Here is an 8,478-nt window from a genome sequence, read left to right as displayed (position 1 = left end):
ATGTTTTTCTTAACCAGTGCTTTTGTAAACTGTGAACCTAATGTTAGGTTTGAATGAGAAAAGTTTGCTGAAGTCATTGTGTCAACCATTTTTTTCACAAAAATTCAACTTGACCCATTTTTTTTTTTTTTTGTTACTGTTAAAAAAAGTGAGGTGTAGAACATAGACTGTTTTTGGCTTTTGAATTAAAGTCAACACTTTTCTGGGCATAACAAAATATCTATTAAAATAATCTGAAAATCATTAATTAAAGGCCACATGCACAGAATGACAGATGATTTTCAGTAGACAGTACTAAAGGGTCATAAGATTAAAAATCTTGGAACCACTGCTGTTGGAAGATAACACTGACCTCAGTATTCTGTAAATTCCTGACCACTGCTGTAAATCACTATGACTCTTAACTGTAAAGGTGTGACTGTCTCAGAGTGACACTGAAAAACTAGTTCATGCATTTATTACTTCCAGGCTGGACTACTGCAATTCATTAATATCAGGATGTCCAAAAAACTCCCTGAAAAGCCTTCAGTTAATCCAAAATGCTGCAGCAAGAGTACTGACAGGGACTAGAAAGAGAGAGCAGATTTCTCCTGTTTTGGCTTGCCTTCATTGGCTTCCTGTTAAATCCAGAATTGAATTCAAAATCCTGCTCCTCACATACAAGGTCTTAAATAATCAGGCCCCATCTTATCTTAATGACCTTGTAGTACCATATCACCCTATTAGAGCACTTCGCTCTCGCTCTGCAGGCCTACTTGTTGTTCCTAGAGTATTTAAAAGTAGAATGGGAGGGAGAGCCTTCAGTTTTCAGGCCCCTCTTCTGTGGAACCAGCTTCCAGTTTGGATTCAGGAGACAGACACTATCTCTACTTTTAAGATTAGGCTTAAAACTTTTCTTTTTGCTAAAGCTTATAGTTAGGGCTGGACCAGGTGACCCTGAATCCTCCCTTAGTTATGCTGCAATAGACGTAGGCTGCCGGGGGATTCCCATGATGCATTGAGTTTTTCCTTTCCAGTCACCTTTCTCACTCACTATGTGTTAACAGACCTCTCTGCATTGAATCATATCTGTTATTAATCTCTGTCTCTCTTCCACAGCATGTCTTTTATCCTGTCTTCCTTCTCTCACCCCAACCAATCACAGCAGATGGCCCCGCCCCTCCCTGAGCCTGGTTCTGCCGGAGGTTTCTTCCTGTTAAAAGGGAGTTTTTCCTTCCCACTGTCGCCAAAGTGCTTGCTCATAGGGGGTCATATGATTGTTGGGCTTTTCTCTGTATCTATGAAGCGCCTTGAGGCGACTTTTGTTGTGATTTGGCGCTATATAAATAAAATTGAATTGAATTGAATTAAAGGGCTTGAAATGAGAGCAACACAAACTAACACGTTTTGCACTGCAGTTTGCATTTAGCTTGGCACTGCTACACTGTTTATTTGAGCTGGCATGCACAGCTACTGCTGTCTTTGTAAATACATATTTTCATTAGCGAGATGCCTGTGTGCCAAGAGCCCCCTGTGCTGTGGAAGCTGTGATTCAGGAATGCTTACTGTCAAAAGATTTTACCTTATTACCTTCATGTTTAGCTTATTTGAATTGCACAGTAATGCCTGTACATAGCGTGTCAGCAAATTCTTTAGCTGGAACAAAGTGATCACATGAGGAAGTTGCTCAAGTTTAGACAACACCCACATGTATTGTTTTAACCCACTACAAGATCGTTAATCAACTTGTCCATCTTTGTCTTGCAAGGCTGCATCCTGTGCAGCCTTGTATGCAATCACCAGATAAGAAGTTGTTTTTTCCTAACTTGTACTCCACCCATGAGTAAAGCAGTATATAATAAAGTTCAATTCAATTCAATTCAATTTTATTTATATAGCGCCAAATCACAACAAATGTCGCCTCAAGGCGAGAGAGTTTGAGCAGATGCTTGGTGCGCATTTCTGCACTGACTCTGTAGTTGACAGATCGTGCACAGAAATCATCCATGTACATGAATTAACTCTGGGCCCGTGATTCTTTGCTTTCCTGAGGTTTTTCTCCTAACACTTACCTTTCAGCTTGCAGTTGTTGAGGAAAAACAGCAGAATTGGAAAACTACTGAAGGCTGGGGGCGGGGCTGGGTGACTTTGTGTTTTTGCTTTCCAAGAGTGCATTAAATGTGACAAAAAAATGAAAATGTTACTAAATGTGAATAAAAAAAGGGAATAGTAACAAATACGAGGTATGAAAAGTTGAAGTCCAAATTGTTGATCAGTCAGTCAACAGAAAAATTATTCCGCTATCTAGACTGAACCCCCAAATCTGCAGCTCTCCAAAGGAAGGACAAATCTGTTTTGGGTTTGTTTTTTTTTTGGTCTTCAGTTCATGTGGCACCATGTTTGACTCTGTGGTGCCATTCAAATTTTGTTGTGGTTTGCCAAAAGGCTACCATGAGGCATCAGATGCCTGAAACCATGTCAACTGGCTCCTGTCGATGTGGAGAAGCAGCAGCTACTCAGACTCCCTCTGAGAGAAAGTCTAGCCACTCTTCAAAGGAAACTAATTTCCACTGCTTGTATCCGCAGCATCATTTTTTCAGTCACTACCCACACCTTTCACCATAGGTGAGGGCAGGAACCTGACCAGCTCCCTTTTTACCACAACAGATCAGTACAGCTTCCACCTCAGTCCATCTGTCAGTCTCGCACTCCACTCTCCCGTTATTCGTGAACAAGAGATGCTTAAACCTCTCCACTTAAGGTAGTAACTTGTCTCAAACTTGAAGCAGGTGCCCCCCCAGGATGTGAGTGGGCGTTAAGGCGTCTGGGGAGGGAACTCAAACGCCCACTCACATCCTGGGCCATCTGACCTCAGGAAATCGCACGATAAGGTGGGGCCAGGTTTCAGAATGAGCTCATCCGAAACTCTGGCTGATTGGGACCCACACCCATTTTGACACCTTGGCTCAGGCGATTAGAGGATCATCAGCAGGTCCTTTTGTCCCTCTTTGGGGGGAAACTCCCACTAGGTTTATATCTGGGACTCTCCGCCATTTGACCTTAGAACTGAAGAAGCTTCTCGGATGAAGGTGAAACGTCTTCAAGCAACTTAAGACACTTTTCTTTGCAAGCTCCTTTGACTACGATGACCTGGATGACTGAGAACCTTCACAGATGCACTGTCCTATAGAAAATAGGAAAACAGTTTTCTGTCTTGACATCTGTAAATGTCTACCTGCTGATTTTTTTTTGTTTGTTTTTTTTCCTTTCATTTATTTAGGGTTATATTCAATGAAAATAATGAAGTCTGCTAGTCGTACTATCTGGAGTATGAAACTGCACTCTCATTACCCAATGAGTTTTCTGTCAACTCGTTAGCCAATATAAGATAAGCGGAGCGGTAGAAGTTAATTAGCAGTCTTTGGGGTATTTGGGCTTCCTAACAAAGTACATCCTTGGTTGTTCTACCTGGTGGGAAATGTTTGTGGACACGGTAAGGTTGGCCAAGATGTGGATCCTGAGGAACTTAAAGCTTTCCACTCTTTCTACCTCTTCTCCATCAATGTAGAGGGTGAAGTATTCAGATCACTTTGTTCTCCTGAAGTCAATTACCATCTCCTTGGTCTTGGTTGTGTTCAGATGTAGGTTGTTGTTGTCACTCAATCCCTTCAGATGCTGAACCTCATCTCTGTAGGCCCAGTATGCACAGTCAGACCCATCCATTTTTTGTGTTTTGCAGCTAGGATAGTGACAGCAGAAACACTTGAGCCTGGAAATGTCGAAATCAATGTACATTAAATCAACACCTTATAAAACAGATGATGACATTATGAGAAACTGCACAGCAAATGTTTTGATGGTGAATAACCATCAGGTGTCTGGGTTTTGTTGATATATAGTCACGGTGAAAAATTGTTCTAAAATAAAAGTTGAAACAATGTTGCAGATGTTATACTGAAATCAGTTAAAGATACTTAGATGTCCTTGTTAGACTTGATAGCAAGAGCAAATTTGTGTTCAAGGATTCTTTTAAATTATTAATCAATTATAATAAAAAAACTAATAATAAAAGAACACGCTGTACCTCAAACTCACAAGCGCAGCCTTCTGAATCCATTTTGATCCTGAGCTAATTGAATTATTGCTTAACCAGTCCCATGCCTGGTTTACTATGTTGACGCTGAGGACGGGGAACAGATATTTGTAAAAGGCTGACGTGTTAAATTCACTATTCACTATCTGTTTTTCTCACATTATAAAAGCGTCTGGAACATCCGTATGGAAAGAACATCACCGTAGATCAGATCAGTTTTTGACCAGGAAGGTGATGGCGGGATTTGAACCCTTCAGCTTAAAACTTTCCTTTTTGCTAAAGTATATAGTTAGGGCTGATCAGGTGACCCTGAACCCACCCTTAGTTATGCTGCAATAGGCCTAGGCTGCTGGGGGCTTCCCACGATCCACTGAGTGTATCTTCTTCATCACATCGGTATACCACTTTGCCTTTAATTATTAGTTATAAATCTCTTGCTCTCCTTCACAGTGTGCCTTCTGTTATGTCTCTACTATTGTAGGATCGTTGCCTTAGAATATAAAGTGGCTTGAGGTGACTGTTATACATAAAACTGAACTGAATTCATCAGGATCTGTGCAGCAATGTGACTGAAAATGTCTTTTACTCTACCACTTTCCCCTGTTTGAAGGCTGAGGTATGGTTTAATGCTGACAAAGAGACAAACCGCTGTGCTTTATATTCAATGTTACATGCTGCATGCAACAATTCCAGAGAGAAGGAGAGAGAGCAACAACCAGTCATTGAGTTTTGCCAGAAAACCTTCTGTAGTTGTGTTTGAGTAAAGCAAGATGTGTGTTTCCGCTGTCTCCATCTGGGTTACATAAACATGTCTGTATTTTCATTTCCTTTTCATGCTGAAAATATTTTAACCCAAATTAAATATCCAGCCTTTCATGGATATTGAGTCTTCTTTTTCTGGTGTCCAGTCCTGACAGATATTGGAACGCTTGCTCCTGAGGACGTGGACGCAGCAGCCTGAAGCCTGTTTTTTATTCTTTCAATACTTGTGTAGAATAAATACTGTAATGTTACCTCAGTGGAGATAATGCTGATATTCCTGTAGATTCATGCACTGTGGGACTGAATTCCTTACAAATACGGATCACCTGGCATTCCTTTTCTTTGTTTCTACAGCTTATGTGTGCTGTTTATCTGCTGCTGTAGTTTTGTAACAGTTTTGAGCCATACAACTTTAGGCTTTACAAATCTAATATTAAAATAATTTAATATAATTTAAGGGAAATGCATCTTTCTTAAACCATAGGTTCCATCCATATAAATCATCTTGTTTTAAGAAACGTTACGATTCTAATTTGTTAAGATGCTAAAGAGAATGTTATCAAAATATACTCCAATACTCCAGTTATATCAAAAATAAATATACTCCTTCAGAAAAAAAGTTACATGTGATATAAAAACATGAAAGATATGTAAATCATAAATTATGCATTGAAGAATTTTCTCTATAGGACAAATACATTGAACAGCATCATGTGATCAGAGATGGGCAGTAACACGTTACAAGTAACGCCTTACTGTAATTCGATTACTTTTTCAAGTAACGAGTAAAGTAAGGGATTACTATTGCAAAAAAAGTAATTAGATTACTGCTACTTTACCGTAAGCACGCTGCGTTACTAAAACCGTTATTTTTTTTGCGAGAGTGTCTCGTGACGATGACGTAAGCGAGTGCGACGTTTGTGACAACAGCTGTGTGCAGATCACCAAAACGCATGCGGCAGAGAGTATGAGCGTGCAGCGTTTAACGCGTGGAAGTACTGACCTTACTCTGAGTTTGATTCCGTAAAAAGTGACAAAAACATTAGAGTCCGCTGTTCACTCACTGCGTGGGAAGAAAACTTCTTTTGACAGCGAAAAAAACCCCTGAACACAAGCACCGAGTACGCTGCCACGGAATGGGAAATTCTTCCACTGACTTCTGCGGCACACCTGCACCAGGGCAAACATCCGCCTGCTATACAAGTGAAAATAGAGCAACAGGACCGCTGAGTCTTTGATTTTATTTATTTTCTGCTGTGTTTCACTTGCATTAATTTGAAAGACTGAGTGTAAACACAAAAAAAATATTTTATTTTATGTGCTGGAATGTGCGAAAAATAGGTTTAAATGTTAAACTAATTTCTTCCAGTCAGAGAATGTTGCATATAATTGAATGTTTGCTTCATGCGTAAAGTTAAAAGATTAAAACTGATAAAAACAAGTTTTAGAAAGAGACGTTTCCTTTTGATTACATTTTGTATGATAGATTATGCAGAAAAAGTAGAATTGGGCTGAAAGATCTATCACTTTATTACCTATTCAGGTTGTAAATCATGTTTTTAAAAAGTAACTAAGTAACTAATTACTTATAAAATAAGTAATCAGTAAAGTAATGGGATTACTTTTGGGGGGAAGTAATCAGTAATTAGTTACTGATTACTTTTTTCAATTAACTTGACCAACACTGCATGTTGAACATTTATTCTCCCTAATATTGATCAGGAGGAAGCTGGCATCATCTTTCCAGATTACTGGGTTTTCCACTCATTAGTGTCTCACAGGTGAGCTGCAGATTAGCCAGTCTGACTGCCTTGCACGTCAGTCCCAATTTCCTTGTTGCCTGTCATTTTTATAAAGGTATGAAAATACACTCAACCCTCATTCATAAGTCAGCATATCTGAGATGTTGGAACACATCCAGGACACATTTTAGTACACTGAACTGTGATTGGTGAAAGCCTGTGGATTGACTGAATGCCACTGGAGGTCTTTTAAAAAATGGTTGTTTTCCCTTTTTTGTGAGCTCATGTAGTCACACAGAAATACGCACACAGGTATCGATACACACAAATCTTTTTGCTACAATAACAGCCCCGTACCTTCTGAGCAGCTCCTGCATCTGCAGGAAGACACTGATGTTTGCAGAGAGGTAGCTGTTTGAGATGAAGGTGACATTTGCCCTGGAGGTAGTCAGTAATGACTACTTTTTGAAACTATGCTGATTATGCTTGTATACTTATAGTTAAGGAGGGTGAATGCTAGACTCTTACTTGTAATAGAGTATTATCTTGGTGCATTAAAAATAATTTTACTTTTTAAGAAAGGAATTACGAACACAGAAAATCAGAAAAATCACAAAATTAGAAAAAGTCAGATTTTGATCCACCATGCAACACCAACAGTAAAGCATCTGAATGGCAGCAGTTTCACTATCATTAAGCATTAAATGAATATGAAGTCGTTTATTTGTGCTTGTGTAAAATATTCAAGTAGCAGGTTGCTCTTTATTTAAACTTCACCGTCCTGTGTCCTATGTAACTGTATGTACTTGAGTGAGTGAGTAATTTCAAACTGAATTTCTGCTATTATTGCAGCTCACACGCAGAGACTTCGACACCCTGGCCTACACTTTGGGGTAGAAAAGTAATTTCCAAAGAAAAATGTAGATGTAGAAGAGAAATAGATCTGTTGCCTTTTTTGAATTAAACTGTAAGAAATAAATGTAAATATAAATGAATAAAATCCAGATTATCCTATAATTATAAAACTGAAAGCTTTTTGTTAATTGAAGGATATTTTATTTATCTATTTAATTTTTGGTTTTACTGTGGACCCACCGTATTTTTTTTGTTTTTGTTTTTGTTTTGTTTGTTTTGGTTTGTTTTTTGGGGGAAGGGGGAGGGTAAAATAAATTTACAGTAGTGGAAAAGCAGGAACTTTTCTGTCCTTCAGTTCTTTATCTATTACTAAAATACTTTGGTGCAGGATGAATGGCCAGGGGAGAGATCCTTGTTAGTAGAAAAAGATGCAAAACTTATTAATATACAGTTAAAAGTCCATCATTTATGCCCTCCTTCACATTTTCCAAAGCAGTTTAGCAGTCCGGATTGGAGTCGTTGTCGGCCGATTTTGGGTCCCGGACCTTACTTTGACAGCTCTGATTCGTTCATGTTGACAACGTAATCCCGATCTGACTCGGCTTACTACAAGTTTGATCTTAAAGTCTTCCCGTAGTCACGTATACTTTGCATTCTGGGATGCAGAATTCTACACGCAGTCCAGAGCACAGCGCCTTCTTTTGTTGCTCCCGCCCCTGACACCCAACCGGCCAATAAGTGGAGTGGACGTTCTCACTTGTTTTGCAGTAACGCACTTTGGTTCGCGGACTCCGTTCAGAAGTTTCTGTGTGTGAAAGCAAAACATCCATGCGTCCGTCTGTTTTCTCCCGCTTATCCAATTCAGGGTCTCGGCTGTGCTGGATCCTATACCAGTGGTCACAGGGCGAGAGGTTGTGTAAACCCTGAGGTGTTAGGAAAGCAGACATATTTTAATAAAGCTGCACAGGTAGAGCTAGACTGAAAAGATCACATGACTCCCTTACTTTTCAAGTTCCAAACACGACATCCTGTAGTCCTGTAGTAATA

This window comes from Neolamprologus brichardi, chromosome 23 (genome assembly GCF_056152115.1).
Source record: "Neolamprologus brichardi isolate AB-2024 chromosome 23, ASM5615211v1, whole genome shotgun sequence".
NCBI lineage: Eukaryota > Metazoa > Chordata > Actinopteri > Cichliformes > Cichlidae > Neolamprologus > Neolamprologus brichardi.
Note: the sequence above shows the minus strand (reverse complement) of the source record.